At 32.3% G+C, this 21057-nt stretch overlaps 1 protein-coding gene across 1 annotated transcript in view; it reads left to right on the forward strand.

The window, feature by feature from the left end:
• Window positions 1-15606: 15606 nt before the first annotated feature.
• The window catches only part of LOC108361012 (putative nuclease HARBI1), a 30241-nt gene continuing 24790 nt past the window's right edge, over window positions 15607-21057 (forward strand). Inside the window, exon 1 of the mRNA XM_017613545.1 lies at window positions 15607-15724. The gene's annotated coding sequence lies outside the window, so the exon portion shown is untranslated. The remainder of the gene's footprint in view (window positions 15725-21057) is intronic.

A 21057-nucleotide genomic window follows, 5' to 3' on the forward strand; every position in this document is an offset into this window, starting at 1 on the left:
ACAACCGCCGCGTTGATACTAGTACTTATTTAGAATACTCTAAGAATTGATGCCAGTACTCATATTAGCAAAAAAGTATCGATAAACTCGTACTTCCAAGTATTTTTAGAGCAAACGCGAAAAGTGAAGACCACACTCCACAATGGCGTTAAAAATTCAATGCAGCCACCCCCTATCTATTCACGTATGCGCATACGCATACCCAAAATGAAGTTTTATTTTCTGAGCAAAAAATAAAACTCCAGAAATAACGATTATTTTCCGAGCAAAAAATAAAACTTAAAACGTAACCATTATTTTCCGAGCAAAAAATTAAATTTAAAACGTGACCATTATTTTCCGATCAAAAAATAAAACTTAAAACGTAACCATTATTTTTCGAGCAAGAATTAAACTTAAAACGTACCGATTATTTTCCGAGCAAAAAATAAAGCTCGAAACATTACGATTATTTTATGAGTATAAAATAAAACTCAAAAAATAGGGAGCTTTAGGCAGATAATTTTACTTCTATCTAGTTGTAAAGAGTATATAACACTGAAATACAGTACTCCGTTTTGGGCAATTTTGAGAATTTTTGTAGGCTCTTAACCCTTTGCTGTCCCTTAAATTTTCTTTGGTTAACCTTTTTGAGTGTCATGAAAAATGTGGTAACCGGAGGAATTATTTTTTATATGTTGTATAATAGAGGGCTGCATGAATTCATTCAAACTTCTAGCCAAACAGAGTACAGTAGATTTGAATATTTTACTTCACATACAAAACACTCAGCGTTTGGAATTTTATAAGTTATGAATACACATTCATAACACATACAAATTCAAAAAAATTTCAAGCCGAAATCATTCATTCGTTTTGTATATGAATAATTCATAAGCCGTTTTGAATGCATTCATGCAGCCCTCTATTGTATAATGCCATATCTATATGTAATATAAAAATCCTAAAACATTGTCAAAATTATTTACACAGCGTAAGAACCTATAAATCAAACATTCATTAAAATTATTCAAAAATTCATTACTAACAATATACCAATTACCCCGATTTTATAGCATACAAAGAAATTTCAGGGCTCCCATGCATTTAGCTAATTAGACAAAATATGAAAAAATTAGGGCTGTGCGATTACTTGATTATTCAAAATTTTAATTAATCATAAAGTAAGTAACTCAATTATTCGATTAATTGGAAATTATGATTACTCAAAAGTTCAGTTACTCGAGTAATCAAGATTTTGATTAACCAAAAATAAAAATATTTGAGTAATTTGCTTTATGATTAATCAACATTATGAATAAAATGAGTAATCAACATTTCAAAGTACTCTTTACATACATACATATAAAGCAGTTGAAGTTCCTTGATACTTTGAAAAAAACGTTTCTGTTTTCAAAAATTAATTGAAATACATACATACATACATATTTTTTTCATATACAGAATATAAAAAAGAAAATAAAAAGCAAACTCTTTTAACGAGCAAAATTAATTTTTTTGAGTAATCATATTTCAAGTAACTCGATTAATCATCGTTTTGAGTAATCAAAATCTTGATTACTCGAGTAATTGATTAACCGAATAACTGATTAACCAACTTGCTCGAGTAATCGAATAATCGCACAGCCCTAGTAAAAATAGTTTTTAAGTTTTTGAATTTTTTCCGCACAGGAACTATAGTGTGCCGCAGTGCACTGTTATTCCTAAAATAAACTTTTTGAATTCTCCTAAGGACAGTAGTGGTATTAGAAAACGTAATTACATCGAAAGAGATTGTACCACACCGCTCCAGTTTAAGGGCACCTCAATATAAAATTATTATAAAGTATTATTAATGATCGCCAAACAAAGCTGAAGCTGTTATATTTATTTGTAAAATTTTTGGGGTTTTAGAAAAATGTTTAGCCTTTTAATTACGGAAAAATGTCTTTTTGCATTGCAAATTTTACTTGAATAAAGTAATCTAAATTGTCTGTCAGACACACCAATTCCATTGATAACTAATTAAACTGCTACCTTATGACAATAGGCACCAACGACGGTGTTCGCTGATAAGAGCTTATCAATGTGGTTCCGACTGTGTTTATTTACGAGTATCTTTGGTAAAGTGTTATAGCTTTTTATACTATGCATTTACAGCCAATTTCACGAAATAAATTTAAGTTACAAATTATTTTAATTTTTTGAATTTTGTATGGAAATTGACAGAAAATAAAAAATCATTTCCCATTTAAAATGTTGGTGAAACCGGCTGTTAGAGTTTTCAAAAATTGTTATATATGAAATTCCTCATTACAAATTATTGTGATTCAATAAGATTCATGCATGGGGAAATTTTGCTCAGAATAAAACTCTTTTGGGCTGTGAGTCTTTTATAGACATGTTTTGTTTCCTTTTTGTTGATTTGCAATGATTCAATAAAACGAATGGTTTGAATACTTAGAAAATTTGCTAACCGTTTTTAAGTAACACACATTTGCCGCTAAAGTCTGAGTTATTTAGCTTCAACTTTAACCGACAGGAAACTAGTTTATGCCCACTGCCAAAGGAGTATGATTGGATACAAGTATATATGTATGAATATGTTTAGACATGTTACCACGCCAATGAACTAGCGATAATTGTTTATGTATGTATGTATATGGTTGACGTCAGATACGTGATTCCTAGTTAGGTCTAATTTACGAGTATTTTGCACACAAAGTAACACTATTTTTTAATGTTTTGAGTATTTTGATTCACTTAGTACTTACATATATCTGTATATGATTCCGCCATATTAAAATACTACATGCAAAGTATCGATTTTACACGCTAGATACGAGTACACTTTATAAGTATAATATCGAGTTACAAACGAGTACTCGATGACTAATTATTGCTTTGCTTTTAAGATTCACCGATTTTTAATGCTTATAGTTTTAGCGTATTGTATCAGAAACGCTAATTTATGTGTATATATGTATGTAAGTATTTATGTATTTATATGTAGGAATTAGTGTACTTAACGCGCAACGATGCTATACGATTATGGTTTTTGTTAGTCTATAACTTGAGATTGCAAAACTATTATAAATAATCAATAACTTACTACGCACTAAGGTAACAAACAAATTGAGGAATTCATGCAACTACATAATTCATCTGAGAATTGGGTGGAGTAGAGGACATATAAGAACGCTAGCGTCATTCGGCTGGTGAGATGAAGGAATGGGAACGCGAGCGCTAAATAGGAGCTTCATGTTAAGGACCATCGGTTGTTTCGCTCCAGGACAATGAAAGCGCTCGCATACCAGAGAATTGTTGCAAAACTTCTACTGTAGCCTTGTTCTATGCTTAATCCTTGCGTTTCGGTTGCTGCAGAACTTCGACTACTACGCGCAGCCCCTTCGATGATGTTGTTGTTGTCCACTTCATGCAGAACAGGCAGCTCAAGGTCCGATTGTCCCATACCCTTTGTAGCAAGCATGCGCTGCTTTGGTTTGCAGTTTTGTTGCTTCTTAAAGGACTTTGATATGTTTATGCTGTATCCTTCGAGGTACTCCGAACCCTTCAATGAAAGAAGTAAATGAGTGAGAGCTAAATAAAATAATCTGGCAAAGAAAAAAAGGTATTTTGTGCTGGAAAATATTTTACAGCATTAATTAAAAAATTTGTTCGGAATACAGAACGCATGCAAAGGTACATATGTACATACATACATATGCATTAGGGCGGGTAAAATTTTTTCTCTTCTTTGTTTCGGTGACTGACGTATTCTACTGGAAATTCTGAACAAAAAAAGTCCATAGAAACATAGCTCTAAAATGGATTTCGAGGCTCCTTATTCTTAACCGACTTCCAAAACTTCAGTTCGTCGGAATATTTTTATTTTTGTAGTATTTTTGTAGTACGTAGTGGTTTAGATCCGATCATTGGATCATGAAATATATATATATATATATATNTTTTTGTAGTACGTAGTGGTTTAGATCCGATCATTGGATCATGAAATATGTATATATATATATATATATGAGAATTGAAGTCGGTTTTGTTTTTTGCTTAACACTTATTTATAATTTTAGTTATTAATCCATAACCAATCTATCGTCTTAACCGGCTTCAATTCAATTAAATTGATGAGATAAATAACATATTAGGTGCATTCTTTTGCAAACGAGCTACAAAAGAACACTCGCTCGCGAATTCAGCCAGGTCGGTTAAAAATTACCAACCGGAAGGGTAGTGTTGTAAAAAGTAGTAAAAAAAACTGCTTTATTGTGAACAGGGCTGCCGTTTTGGTAGAATTCTAACAAAAATGGTAACTTCTACCTTCACAAATATGAGTTGGTAACATTTTGGTAAGTTTATTAACTTCTGCTGAACATTTTCAAATATCTTTAGAAATGAAATTTCATTTGCTATTATTTGCCATTATCAGGTTGGCTTTTTTACTCTTCAATTTAAATCGGAATTGTTGTGAATGATCATTTCAATTCATTTATTCGTACCACCTGGGACTTTGGATATTTTCAAATTCTTAAAAAAACGTTTATCTTGGTGGAAAGTCTATCCTGTGTGTGCTTTTTTAGGAGAGGGTTTATGGACAATTATGTACAAGTAAGTTGATTTAAGCAATCTTTAGTCAGTTAGTAAAGAAGTTTTTTTTTAAATATTAAAAATATTAAACTCAAATGGCATTTTATTAATTTTCTATGTATGTATGTATGTATACACAAATCATCATAATCATAAACATATGAATGTAAAAACATGTGCACCAAATGTATTACATGTTACTGAAATGATCTCAATTCTAAGTATTTTGTTTCTTTTTTTATTGTTATTCACTAATTTATTTCATTTGTATTAAAACGATTGAAAACTAAGCTTTCTTTATGTTTTAAATTTTTGGTAAGCTTTGGTAACTTTGGGAAACTTTTGGTAACTAGTTTTAAGGCATTGTAAAAATCTTGGTAAGGAAAAAATATTTAAAGCGGCAGCCCAGATTGTGAATTATTAATGGGAAAGTGGAGAGGGAAGTTTTGTTTTCGTATATACCTGATTTATATTTAAAAAAAAAGTATATATATTACGCATATACCTCGCATAATTACTCATTTCTATTGGCTTATGTGTTTAAATCCCGTTGAACTAATCACATGTTTCTTGCCAGATACCAACAGGGTTGCTTAAGTCGATAAAAGGAAATTTTACGCGAGTTGCGTTCTTTTGTTGCTCGTTTACAAAAAAAAATCCGCTATTATCACAAAGTTGGTCAAACTAAAGTAGCTGAAGAGATATCAATTTTCAAAATATTTTTGAAAAGTGTTGCCACCTGTTTAAATTTTTTAAATCAATTAAATTGATAAGGTAAATTTCATGGTATAATAATAACAAGGTGTTGTCAGTAACTTAACCTAACTTCGGCAGTTCTATTCCGGTAACGCATTTTAAAGTAGTAGAAAAATTACCTCTTTTAATCCATTTTCGGATACTATTTCAAAATAAATGTATAAAAATATATACATATTTACAGGCTTATAAGCCTGAATATATCGTACACCTAGATCTAAAGTGGGCTAACTCAAAATTCAGAGAGAGAAATATAACTGCTTGGGGATCGTACAGATTTAACGCAATTAATGCAAATACAGGTATAACAGTAGTTTTTTAGTTAATGTATGTAATCTTGAAGAAAAAAGCATTTGCATTAACTGGGTGTAAGCCCTGTTAATTGATTTATGCAAAAACTCGCCCTAATTTGTTTTGGAGTTGATCGCACTTTAGATCGAGGTGTGCGATATGTTTGTATCGGCAGCTGCCCACGGCTTGGTCATATATTAGAACTTATAAAAAAGTAAAGATCGTCAAATAAGGCAATTTCCTATAAGACTGTAAATGATTTTTTAAATTGAATAAATGCAAGATGGCAAATATAAGTGAATTTATAATTTTAACATGCAGCCACTGTATTCTAGTGTATCAGTAGTCCATTTGGCTCAATATTATGGCAATGCAGCACAAGTTATTTAATAGAAAAAAATCAACCTTCCATAAGATTTTTGTGTACATCCTTTTCCATTGATAACCAGGATATCATGTTTTTTTTTTCTTACATTTTGGGGACAAAAATTTTACAAATCCAGCAAGTTTAAATATTAATATCGTTCTAAAAATACCAAGTTCTTAAAAAATCGCAATAAATCGAGTTATTAAAATGGAGTATTTTAGATACTATTTCCCAAACCACAGTTGTCAAAATTACCACAAACACATCGCTACTGACAATACCTGTTATTATTCCACCATGGGTAAATTTAATGTTGCAATATGGGTGTCAAACTAAAGTGGTTTTGAAAGCTTAATTTGAAAATATTCCTAAAGAGGATTGCCACCTGAAGAATTTAAATCAATTCATATGATAAGATATATGTAATATTACGATATGGGTGTCAAACTAAAATGTTTTAAGAAAGCTTAATTTATAAATATTTTTCGAAGAAGTTTGTCCCAAGTTTGTTATCAAATGAAAGATATTTAAGAAACCTTAGCTTATGAAACATTTTTCAATGGTGTTGTCACCAATCCAAAATGTTAAGTCAACAAATTTAAAAGTAAAGTAAATATGTGGAGATGGGCACCGAACGAAAGGCGTTTGAAAAAGTTGTATTATACTAAACAACATATATATCGCTAGCTTAGAGTGAAAAGGTGTTAAGTCCCATTTAAAAAATTTTACAAGTATTTCGCAAGACTTTGAATATAACATTTTGGCAGTTTAAAGCATAGCAAAACTCCATATGAATCAGAGGGATTCGATCTTTATTAAAAGATTTCGTACTAATGTGGCCTTATCGGAATTTCGGTGCTTCTTTTGGACTTAGAAAATTTTCCTTTCATTGAAACAATGCATTAAATATAAATTTGAAACATATGTAAATTATGAAATGTTTGCGAAACAAAAAATATTAAAAAAAACTACTCATACAAACGTAAGAAATAATAAAAACGTAAAAAAAATNGAAACATATGTAAATTATGAAATGTTTGCGAAACAAAAAATATTAAAAAAACTACTCATACAAACGTAAGAAATAATAAAAACGTAAAAAAAATATTAAAATATCAGATGAAAGCTGTTTAAAAAGTCCATCATGGAAACATAACATGTTGTCAGCAATTTTTTTAATATGGTTGAATCAATAAATTTTTGAACACAAATAATTTCGTTCGGGCTTGCCGCAGTCTGGTAATCATCATCATCTAATTACACATGGCAATTTGATGCGGCCAATGTTAAAAATATATTTGGTAACTTTTTTTTTTGTTGATTACGAGTCCATAAAAAGTTTCCATCAGCTCCAGATTTTGGGAAAAACGTGGTCAAATTGTCAAAAAATCGCGCTTTTAATATTTGAGGAGGTCTAGAGAAGAAGGAAATGGTGATAGAATCTTTCACTAAAGCTTAAATTAAAGCTTGAACTGGACAGGAAAAACTGATATGGGGGAAGTTTGAGTACCTACCGCAATTAAGCACAAGGTCACAATTAGTCCTGAAAGTCTTATTACTGCACAATTAGGTGACCTTCAGGTCAGGGTGCAGGCATATTGGAAGCACGGCCAAACACTAACAAATGCCAATCTGTTATTATTATTATCAAGTGAAAGGTTCCACGTTTTTCTCAAAATCTCGAGCTGATGCAAACTTTACACCTGCGGAGTCGTAATCACCACAAAACAAATCTAACAAAAACAGCTTTAACATTTACCGCACCAAAATTTTTTTACATTTTTGTTGGCCTGTGTTATATCTTTATTTTCACAAGCATTCGTTATAGTGCCATAATACGAAATTAATTCGGACAGTGATAAATTCTTTGCTTTGCAAAATTCATCCAATTGCTCGTAGACAAACTCGACATACATAAATTTTCTTAAAAAAAAATATCATCTATATACATATATACAACAAGTCGTGTTAGTTACACCATTTATAACTGAAGAACGGCTGGTCGAGTTTTATGATATTTGTTTCTTGAATTTGTCTACCGCTAGGTGGCGCTGGAGTCGAGTTATTAGTAAAACCCGTATTTATGGTCCGATTCGCCTCATATTTGAGATGTGTATTGACAATAGGAAAAACAATACTACTGCAAAAAAAAGCCGCCAGGTTGCGCAGGAGTCGAGTTATTACTAAAAATCGTGTTTATGGTCCGATTCGCCTCATATTCGAGATATGTATTGACAATAGGGAAAGCAATACCATTGCAAAAAAAAGAGCCTCCAGGTGGCTTTGGAGTCGAGTTATTACTAAAAATCGGGTTTATGGTCCGATTATCCTCAGATTCAAAATATGCATTGATAACAGGAAAAATAATATGTATATGTAACTAAAATCGTATTTATGCTCGAATTTATTTCATTATCGAAATATATGAATTCACATGCCGATGGTCCTCTGCAATAACGACGCAACTCAAAATTAAAAAAAATTAAATCCCTTATTACTTTTAAGAGGCTTATGTCTCTAATCCTTGGCTAACCCATGTCTAATCCTAACTAAAGTAAGTAGTGGTTGCGTTCATGGTAAAATTTTTTGAACTTGGTACGAAAGTATATGAAATCAATCACATACTCATGGAGAGAAATTGGAGCTACATATTGGAAAAGGGGCGTGGAGGTACTATGTATATGAAATCAATCGCATACTCTTGAGAAAAATTTGAGCTATTGTAAAAGCGCGTAGGCCCTCCCATACAATACGAATTGTTCATACTGCATTTCTCTGGAAGTGTTCATGGTACAGCACTGGAACTGGGTGCGGAGATATATCAAATCAATCGCATACTCATGAGGAAAAATTCGGACTATTTGAAAAGGGAGCGTGGCACATCCCATATAAACCGAATTTTCACCGAACACCGAAGTGTTCATGCTAGAGTACTGGAACTTGGTATGGAGATACTATGTATATGAAATCAATCGCATACTCTTGAGAAAAATTGGAGAAATTTTTGAACTTGGTACGGAAATATATGAAATCAATCACATACTCATGGAGAAAAATTGGAATTATTGGAAAAGGGGCGTGGCACCTCATATACAAACCGAATTTTTCATACTGTATATCTCTGGAAATGTTCATGGTAGAGTAGAAATCTATCGCATACTCATGAATAAAATTTCGGACTATTTGAAAATGGAGCGTGGCACTTCCCATATAAACCGAATTTTTCATAATAAGTATCTATGGAAGTGTTTATGGTAGAGTACTGGAACTTTATACCAGCGTGGCACCTCCCATACAAGTCGAAATTTTCTTATTGCATATCTCTAGAGTTGTTCTTGGTAGAGTACCGGTGTGAAGATATATGAAATTAATCGCATAGTCATTGAGAAAATATGGTGCTATTGGGGGCGTGGCACCTACCATACAAGCCGGATTTCATACTGCATATCTCTGTAAGTGTTCGTGATACAGTACTGGAACTTCGTATGGAGATATATGAAATCAATCCCATACTCATGGAGAAAAGTAGGCTCTTTGAAAAGAGGGCATGGCAAAGTGACTTTTCCTTATCTTTGAATGTGTATATAATTATTCTGTAGGTATGTTTGTGAGTGAAATCCTAAATGGCTGGAGGGATTTCAAAAAAGTTGTGTGTGTGTGTTTGAGTGAGGCTCTGGCTAGTTTAGTTTCACAATTTAACTCGCCAGTTTGCGCTGGAGTTGAGTTATTACTAAAAATCTTTTTTATTTATGATCCGATTTGACGAATATTTAAAACATGTATTGGAAACGGTAAAGGAAGTCCAATTGCAAAAAAGAGATGTGAGGTGATGCTGCGCTCGAGTTATTACTAAAAATCGACAAGTCAGAAAAGGTGCCGTGAATGTCAGACTAAATCGACCTGTTGCACCATTGAGTATATCGAACTCTCGTGTATCGATCTTTTCTCTCAAAGTTTAAACTGCTGGCAAATGTAAATAGGGATTAAAATTTAAGAACTAATTAATACAACTAAAGTAAAATCTGTGGAAAATTAGCAATAACATACTTTTTTCGCAAAATCTATAAAGGACCCTTTTATTTCTCAAAAACAACCGGGGTAACAGTTATTCGTCGCCACGCTGTAAATAGAATTTCATATAAATATTAGTGGTATTCATCTAAACCGATAACTTTATCAATCAGATAATCTTATAAGTTTAAGCACTGCGTTACATGAACGCCCCATACTCTCTTTACGTTTACAGTTTATAAATCAGCTGTTTTGGGATGGACATCAAGGAAGTACATCGATGTTTTTTCGATAAAATGCATCATATGGTGACATCGATGTTCAATGGATATTTTATTATATAAATCGATGTTTTTAAAGCATGTAATGTTTTTATACCCGAGCGCACTTGTGCGCAAGGGTATTATAACTTTGTTCACATAACGGTTGTTTGTAACAAGCAAAACGAATCGAGATAGATATAGACAAATGAATACATAAGAATGAAAAGAGAAATCGATTAAGCGGTGACTGTCTGTCCGTCCGCCCGTCCGTCCGTCCGTCCGTCTGTGCACACGATAACTCGAGTAAAAATTGAGATATCTTAACGAAACTTGGTACGTGCACTTCTTTCGGGCGTAGGACGGATGGTATTGAAAATGGGCAAAATCGGACAATAACCACGCCTACCTCCCATATAACGGTAATTTGGAGAAATACGAAATCTTCGATAAATCAATAAATATTAAAGCTAATTTACTCAAAGTTGATGCTTGCAACCATTCTTTACCAAGAAACACGTTTATGATAAAATTTTGGAAAATGGGCGTGGCACCGCCCACTTATGATCACATATATGTATCTTGGTAACTGTTCTACCAATTTGTACCAAGCTTGGTATGATTATTGTGCTTGCAGATTAAAATTACGACCACTTTTCATATAACGGCAAATTTCAGAAATGCTTGAAACTTCAATATTTCGAAATTTAAGGACGCTAATTTACTCAAAATTTATACACCCCGGCTTACCGTGTAGCGGTAGCTTTCGGAAAAGTGAAAATCATATACTTCGTACCTGCGCCGGGTATTTAATGTACGGATCCGCCCGAACTTAGACTTTCTTACTTATTTTTAATACAATGGTAGCTTTTTGGCACAATTTTCAACGGGATATTTGTGAAAAAAGCTGCAACTAACTTCAGGGTAGCTTAAAAACATCGATGCTTCGAAAATTTCGAAGCCTTCAAAATACATCGATGTACAGACATAATACATTGAGTATTTATAAAACATCGATATATGTATATCGTCCACCTCTATTTTGATTCATATATTTTGCTATCTATATAGTTTGCTATTTTGATTCATATAAAGAAAAAGATATGCCGAAAATAAGCGCAAAACGTAAGCTTAAAAAACTTTACCAGGAGATCTTCGTGTATGATTTGTTAACGTTGGAAATTTGCGAGGAGATTGATTTGTAAGTAATGTTTCATTTTTTGCTTTGATGTTTACTTAAAAAATCCTTCTGTTCTCCGATTAATCATTTGCAGAAAATAAACTAAAAAGGGAAGAGGAAATTTGGGAAGACTTCACGTTATCAAAATGCGTTTTGGGACAAGTTCGGAATGGGTGTCCATTTATTCACCATTCGGTTCCCAAGTCCGTGCACTTCACTCAAAATATTTTGTCAAACCTCGACGATGATAGATTTCGACAAATTGCTCGAGTGAGCAAGTCCTCATTTGACGCGATATTAGAATTAATAAAAAACGATGAAATTTTCAATGGTCCACGTTGCAAGCAATTTTCTGTAGAAGCACAACTCATAATTGTTTTGTATCGATTGGGTTCAAGTGGAGAAGGAGCAACAATCAGCAAAATTGCAAGGCTGTTTGGTGTAAGTGACGGCGGAGTAATACAGGCGAGTAACACACAATTTAGAATTTCTTGTTCTAAATTCATATTTCAATTTTGTAGAATATGAATAATAGAGTATTCCACACGATTCTGAAATTAAAAACCAAATTTTTGTACTGGCCGGACGCTGCCGAACGTAAGATCTTAGCCGCAGAAACCTTTAATGAGCTACCACATTGTGTTGGTTATGTTGATGGCACTGAAGTTAAATTAGCCGAAAAACCGTCTGAAGATCCAGAATCTTATTTCTCGCGAAAACATTTGTACTCGTTAAAAGTTCAAGCAATCTGCGACTATAGGCTACGTATACGACATTTGGTTCTGGGGTATCCAGGCAGTGTACACGACGCCAGAATTTACAACAATTGTAGCTTGACTACCAGAAAAAACATGAAAATCATGTCAGTTCTCATGACGGTGAAGCCAAACGACGTGCGCTGCTGTCAATAATATTACAAGCACATTATTAAGACAAAATTTTGAACAAATTTTGCTTGAATTTTGTTTCTAAATGAGTTTTCGTTTTATCGTAAATATGTGTAGTTCTATTTGTTTCATTTCTCTCTTCGCTTTCTGAGCTTCAATAGCACTTCTGTGAAGAAGTTAAACCATGATACAAAAAAGAAGGTAGTTTCAATAAACAACTTTTTGATTAAAAAGCAGATTTTTGACAATTGCTCAATTGTGAAAAATTGGAAGCGGCGTTACCCAATTGTAAGTTTTTTGGTGTGGGAGATTTTATATCCTAAATTTGGAATTATAAGGAAAATAGTTGTATTAATATATACCTTTTAAAAATAATCAATATCTTATCTTAAAAGCGTTTAAATTACATTAAATTCGATAACAACTTGCCAGGTCATTATTTTAGTATTAATACAATTTTAGTGAACATATTTTAAAATATTTTTAGTGTCCTCATGTCATCTCATTATTTCACAATGTAGTTTTCTATATCGGATACGATGATTCTGAATTACAGACACTGAAATTACACATTTCGATGTGGTATTTAATACTTATTGTCTTTGTCCATTTAACAGCAAATGGAATTTACTTTAGGACCCATGGGCCGTAAAATTTTTCTAGCAACACATATTATTTTCACATGAAATTTTGACACACCCAAAATTTAAGTATAAAATAAATAGATAAAAATAGATTTTCAATCAAACTGATTTGTGTAGTCCAGGGGCGCCTTTAGTAAATGTTTGGAGGCTGTTTTAATATATCCTATCTTATTATATCTTTCTTAGCTTTTTTACATTCTGAGAAGTTGAGAGAATGAAGTCTAATATTCTTTTTTAGTCAACTATGATATTTGATTTCATTTTTTGCAATCACAAATTATCACAAGAACGGTTATAGGCTAAAACTAAACCTATATCTAAAGGGCGTGTGGAACCTCCCATACAAATCGAATTTTTCATAGTGCATATCTCTGAAAGTATTTGTGGTAGAGTCCTGGAACTTTGTATGGATATATGTATATGAAGTCAATCTCAAGCTCACGGAAAAATGTGGATTTATTGGAAAATGCGGCGTGCCCCCGTAGAACTTGGAATAGAAGTAAATGAAACCAATCCCAAACCTATGAAAAATGGGGGTATATGAAAACGATCTCGTAGCCATTGAAAAGAGCTAGCGGTATAAACCAAATAAACTATAATTCTTGTGACGCATAGATACCTCTGGAAGCATTTACCTAGAATACTGAGATGAGGTATTTTTCCAACGGAAATATGTACAGAAAAACGGGCGCGACTCCTTCTGGAAAGTAAAATGATCACAGGGTGTATCCCGAGAACCATTTTAAGCTAAACCTTCAGGGATTACATTCTTGCCAAGACCCATAGGCGTAAGCTGAAATTGCGTCGCAAGTTTTATGATCGGCTTAAGTAAGGTTTAACCACTTAACCCCCCTTTGTTTTCGTCGCTAGTGAATTCTATAAACTGTCAGCTTTCACACAATTTAAAATGTACATGGAAGAACAAAATATTTTTAAATCGACAAAAAAATTATATGAAAATTTGAAGGATTTTAGATATTGGGTATGGTAGCACGAAATGTCACAATCTGCTTAATTGTCAGGTTGTTAATATGGCGACGAAAAAGTGACAATGGATCTTGTTTTTTGTATCATGAGTTAAACATTGGTACTGAAGGCTGCTATCAAATTTATTACAATAAAACTAAGTAATTTTTATTGAAATAGTTTATTATAAAAACATTGGAGAATTATACTCCTATGCATACATATATACTTATGTAATAAACATTTAAACAACGAAGAAATTGTTTAAAAACTCATTGCATTAAAATTCATTTTGCCATATAAAAATTTTAAAGTCTGTATATAAATTCAGACCATGTATACAGTAACTTTTAATATTTACAACGTTTTTCAAGATAAAATATTTTGTTAGTTTTTTTATAAAAACGAAAACAATGCAAATCAGAATTTAAAGTTCTAAAAAAAATTAAATCACCGTTTGTTTCAGTCGCTGTACGTGTATATGTACATACAGTGGTGGAAAAATAAATAGGGACACGATATTTAAACAAATTTTCCTATTTTTCTTATGTTTATTTAATATTTATTATTTTTTTTAAATATAGCTAATTATCTGACAAAAACCATGTAAACTCATATTTCAAACTTTTTGCAAAAATTATAACAATTCTGCAAAATTGCATCTAAATTTTCAACTTTTTAATCAGAAAACTATACTATAAAACTGCACACGCAAAAAAATTCTAAAAAATGGATTAAAAAGTTGAAAATTTAGATGCAATTTTGCAAAATTTTTATAATTTTTGCACGAAGTTTGAAATACGAGTTTACATGGATTTCGTTAGATAATGAGCTATACTTTTATAAATAAATAATAATAAATATTAAATAAACATAAAAAATAGGAAAAATTTGTTTAAATGTCTGTCCCTATTTATTTTCCACCACTCTATGTACAAGTCCTAGGCGTAGGGAAATAGATCATTCCATAGCCAAAAATTATTTAGTAGATAACATTCAAAATTGTTAAAAGAACTGAAAATAAAAATGTTTGCATATAAATGAACTATACTTCAAAAACTGATTTTAGTTTAAAAAAAACTTCAGAACTAAAAAAAATATGTGAAAAATCACCTTAGCGTAAATTTTTTGCGCATTCTAGTTCGTATTTTTTTATTTTTTCTTCACTTCTAACCTTAGCTTTTCAGTTTGCAATCTTTCTTCTCTTTGCATTTCGAGCTCAAGCTTTCTTAGCTCAAATTGGTTTTCAATCTCAAGTTTTTTTAGTTCGACTTGATTTTTTTCTTTTTCAAGTTCAAGCTTTTAAAGTTCCACTTCTAGTTTCTTTTTTTGAATAACTATTAAGTTTTCCATTGGATTTGAATTGCGTTTCCTTCTCTTACTTTTCGGTTGCGTGGAATTTAAGCTACTTAGTGGCGTCGGAATTTCTGGAGTATAGGTTGAACTTATGTTTGGAGTCACAAGGACGTAGTCCGGCTCCACTTCCACAAATTGTTCATTTAAATTTGGATCGAGATGTTCAACTAAATATTCAACATCATCCTCACTTTCGTAAATGAATGGTGTGGTAACATTTTTTCGTTGCCCAAAGATATCAATTAGTAAATCAAAGTGTGGACATAAGTTATTAATATACTCCTTAACACTTCTTTCGTCGCTAGTAGCCAAAATATCAGATCCCGTCTTATCTTTCCAGCTTACAGCAGATACGTATGATGATTTCAGGTATCTCATCCTACATTTTAAGGACATCCATTCTACTTTTTCGAGGCTGGGTACAGGTAACTTAATTTTGTTATAAAAACGTTCAGCGGTCGGTTTCTGCAAAACAAAAATATAGAATATTTTGTATTCATATTTTACTATTCTACCACACACTTCAAACGACTCCGGCCGTTCCTTTACGGCAATAGTTTGTATCAAATCGATTGTTTCTCCCTCTGTCCTCTTGCATTTAGGCTTATTATTCTAAAACATTTTTATTTAAAATAAAGCTGGAACAAATCTGTATTTAAACTAAATCACCTACCTCATCCATTTTTTGCTGTCAAGTGGACCACACCAATACTGGGCTATTGGTACGATAAAACAAACTTTCAAGGATTCTTTATAATGCCAGATTACCTATCGCATAGCTCCAAATGATCATACATACACAAATTTAATAAATCGAAGGACTTTGAGTTTATTTTGTTAAAAAACTAGTAAAAATATCGCTTGCTGGCGCGATGCCTTGCCTGCGATGAACGCTCTATTATTTTCTTTTTTACAAATGTCAGATATACGTACATATCTATGTATGTGTTACGTGTATAGAAAAGAATTCACATCAATATTGATTCAATGTAATTTTAATATGACTAGCTCATATTTTGGTTTAAAAATAATATTTTGTCGAGCACACAGTTCCTGGATTAGTTAAAAGTTCTCTAAAACGTACGACAAAAATTGCAAATGGAACTTGGTTCGTTATCACCTACGTAACCGGAATCCATTTTCACTAAAATCATATCAGCTTATTTTTGCGAAATATTGACATTCAAGAATCGCAAAATTATAAAAATCTCAGAACAAACTTTTGTTCTCATATATTTTTTTTATTCGTGGGATATAATTAAGATAACAGTTATAAGTAACTATCTGAACAGCCCTTGGCTCGTTACCACATAATTCTTTTGCAGAAAAATCGTTAATATTGTATTTCTTGTTTTGATTTATTTTTAATAAATATTGTTAGCGTTTCAATACGTTCTGATTTAAAAAGTAATTGTGTACTACAATCCGGGACTGAAAGTGGAAGTGCACCATGTGGAAGAAAAATACTGTTGGGGAAAAAGAAAGTCCATTTGTTCAATTGACTGAAAAATGCTTTGATCCCAGGGGCGCACCCAGGAATAAATTTTGGGAGGGGTTAATAGTTCTATAGATATATCACAAGAAAATACTGAAAATTCGCTTCAGATAATATGCTCTTAAAATACATTTGTGCAAGTTTTATGTACAGTATGTAATAAATAAATACAATTTTTAAAGTTTCATAAATTGCACTTTTTNGATTTGTTCAATTGACTGAAAATTGCTTTGATCCCAGGGGCGCACCCAGGAATAAATTTTGGGAGGGGTTAATAGTTCTATAGATATATCACCAGAAAATACTGAAAATTCGCTTCAGATAATATNCATTTGTTCAATTGACTGAAAAATGCTTTGATCCCAGGGGCGCACCCAGGAATAAATTTTGGGAGGGGTTAATAGTTCTATAGATATATCACAAGAAAATACTGAAAATTCGCTTCAGATAATATGCTCTTAAAATACATTTGTGCAAGTTTTATGTACAGTATGTAATAAATAAATACAATTTTTAAAGTTTCATAAATTGCACTTTTTTATATAAAATTAACAAAGAACTCAAACATTTTTAACCGACTTCAAAAACGCGGGAGGTTATCAATTCGTAGTATTTTTTTATTATTTTATATATGCCATCGCATAACTTTAGACCACGTGAACTGATTTCTATAATTCTTTTTTTGATCGGAAAGATGGCACCTCGCGGGTCGTCCCGTAATTTGGTTTATATATATATATATATATATATCATTGGATCATGAAAAAATTAACGGTACTTTAAATTTGTCTTTGAGAATTGAAGTCGGATGTGCTTTTTGCTTAAAAATTACTTGTTTAATAAAAAGTTCTTTAAACACTCAACTTTCAAAAGTAATAAAAAATGTTAAATAAAATAATGTAAAAAAAATATTTTTTTTTTAAAAAAGCTTTTATTTAACATGTATGTACAATCAAACGAATAAAGTAAAATAGTGTAACAGAAGATTTTTTAGCAAGAAAATTTTGTTAAAACTGCACCAAAATGAATAAAATATAATAAGTTAGGCTTTCATTAGAGCTTTCCGTTCACTATTTGGCTTTTAGTAATTTTAACGAAAGCTTTACTTATTTTGTTTTATTTATTTTATTGCAGGTTTAACAAATTCCACTTACTTTTTTCCCAACAATATTTTTCTTCCACATTGTGCATATACTTATTTTCTGTTTTCTTCATGACTTCGGTAATACGATATGGTGCATTATATATTTGTAAATAAAACTCAACTTGCCTACACACACTTTCAGTCCCGGGATGTATTACACAATTACTTATTAAATCAGAACATATTGAAACGCTAACAATATTTATTAAAAATAAATCAAAACAAGAAATACAATATTAACGATTTTTCTGCAAAAGAACTATGTGGTAACGAGCCAAGGGCTGTTCAGATAGTTACTTATAACTGTTATCTTAATTATATCCCANGTGGTAACGAGCCAAGGGCTGTTCAGATAGTTACTTATAACTGTTATCTTAATTACGAATAAAAAAAAATATATGAGAACAAAAGTTTGTTTTGAAATTTTTATAATTTTGCAATTCTTGAATATCAATATTTCGCAAAAATTAGCTGATACGATTTTAGTGAAAATGGATTCCGGTTACGTAGGTGATAACGAACAAAGTTGCATTTTCAATTTTCGTCGTACGTTTTAGTGATCTTTTAACTAATTCAGGAACAGTGTACGAGGTTATCACCAAGCATTATTTCTTCTAGAATTCTGCCTAACACAGAAAAAACTTTCAATAGTTGCTGAGCTAGCTGCTATGTGTAAAATTTGCCTTGAAAAGCTTCTAAGAAGCGGAAAATCTTTAGCTTTCTCCCAAAATTTTAAAACTTCGCCACAACTTTTGTTTTCTGATTAAAAAAATCTTATTTCCGCATTATGTCTTCAAAAACTGTTTCTGCAGATTCATCGTTTGTAGCTTTGAATTGTTTCGAAGTGTATACATCAAATAAGTTATACAGTAGTAGTTTACGATTTTATTTTGGTTGAAAATACACATATCGCTCGTTTAATAATATACAGAATTATTTCAAAATTTCAAATTTGTGGGAAAACGCAATCAAAGTTTGTTAAATTAATACAACTGGTATACAAAAAGCAGACGAAAAGACATATATCTTCGCCATTTTTGGGAAGTTTAGTCACCTGTTAGGGTGAACGTATTCTCCTTATTAAGCTTATTAATTGTATGATGAAAACTCCAAAATTGAAAATTTTTAATAACATCTCTATATTACTAAACGTGCGAAATGTATTTATATGTATAGATACATCATCGAGCCCTAAACACTAAAAAGATGTAGGCGGAATTTTTTTCAAATTTTTAATTTTGATGCAGAAATGCATATAGAAACTCTAGGAACATTTCCGCATTAAAAAGAAAATTTTGAAAAAAATGTCGCTTACATCTTTTTGGCGATTAGGGCTCGATATGTGAAAATTATGTGCTTCAGTCTCCGAAAAAAAGTCGGTTATATTCTTTCAGAACAAATTGACCCGCCCTAATATACATATAGAAGAAGAAGATTTTACATAACTAGTAAAGAGTCGGCCGCTGTGGTGTAGTGGTAAGCAGTGCGCACTCCCACTCCGCAACGCCTGGGTTCAAACCATGGTCAAAGCAACATCCCAAAAAATATAGAAAAAAGGTTATTTCTTAACAGCGGTCGTCCGTCGGCAGGCAATGGCAAACCTCCGAGTGTATTTCTGCCATGAAAAACAGCTTCTCATAAAAATACAATCGCCGTTCGGAGTCGGCGTAAAACTGTAGGTCCCTCCGCTTTGTGTGACAACATCAGGGCGCACGCCACAAATCAGAGGAGAAGCTCGGCCATTCACTAACATATGTGTAAGCGCCAATCTATATATAGTAAAGAGAAAATTCTGTTTACGTTGTTGTAACCATTTTATTTACACAATTGCAAAACATTTAAAAGCAGCAGAGACGGGCATCTATATATAAATACGCCACAGTACGCAAACGTCAAGCTGTGAAGTTCTACTTATTTGTGCCTTGATTGGTCTTTGTATTTTGCAAAGTTCATTGTGCTAATTTTGAGTAAAAGTTGCTATAAAAAGTGCCTACGAGCATCTAGTGTGATAATAACCGAAGCTAAGTGAAAGTTTTGTCATTTTTGTGGTTTTTATTAAATTTAATTAAATTTCACTAGCTTACATCTAATCTTGCCAAGTCATTTGTTGTAATCATTGTTGTTGTTATTCCTTTGTAGTTAACTGAGATCGTTTCTATTTTTGCACATTTCTTTTTGCTCTTTTTGTTTACTTCGTTTAGTATTTCTTGTCACAGCTGTTTGCGCTGCGTTTATTAAGTGTCACATTACATTGATACTCAAACTCTTCGCTACATATATTTTTAAGCTAAATACATCAGCTCCTGAATTGTTGTGTGTGTTGTGTTAAACTTATTTTGCTTGTCTTTTTATTAACATAAGTGTTATTAAATCTTTCAATATGAAGTGTGATCTTGATAACTGCCAAATCAAAAGCGAATCACGCTACTTATCGTGCTGGCTCTGTGATGGTGTTTGGCATCTAAAATGTGCTGGTTTGACAGGAAGAATTCTGGACGCTATTAATGATGGCAAAGGTCTTCGCTGGTCTTGCTTAAAGTGCAGGTCAACCGAAGTTGATCTCTTTAAGTAGTTTAGGCAAACCAGAAATGGGTTTTCTGAGGTAGGGAGAGAGTTGTCGGCACTGACCGAAAAATTTAAACATTACGAAAATGTATTTAAATCTTTTAAATGCTTAGATACCGTACAATCTATGAAGGACATTCGTGTGTCAAAACGTAAGCGTCTTCATAGTCCGCCTAATGAAAGGACCGTTCCACGTCAGAACACTCTTCCGAATGACTTAATTAACCTTTCTTCTCCATGTCCACAGACAACGGAGTTATCTTCCTCAAAAAAACATATATCAAAGTCTGCTTCTAATAATAACGACCCTGCAGTATCTTCCCCGTCCCCCGTTGAAGTTGTGGCACCGCCATCCAATCTTCCAACGCTTACTCTACCCTCAACTAGTAACTCAGTTACTCAACCCCGTCCGCCGGTAATCGAGTCTGATACTAGGATACTGGTTGTGGTTCCCCCAAAGAAGTCTATATTTGTATCTAGATTTTCGAGGGATACTTCCGAGGACGATATAAAGTTTTACATCTCGTCCAAAGTTAAAACTGTCAACTTAAGTA

Source organism: Rhagoletis zephyria, unplaced genomic scaffold, assembly GCF_001687245.7.
Source record: "Rhagoletis zephyria isolate East Lansing unplaced genomic scaffold, Rhagoletis_zephyria_1.1 Rzeph_scaffold_00680, whole genome shotgun sequence".
Lineage (NCBI taxonomy): Eukaryota > Metazoa > Arthropoda > Insecta > Diptera > Tephritidae > Rhagoletis > Rhagoletis zephyria.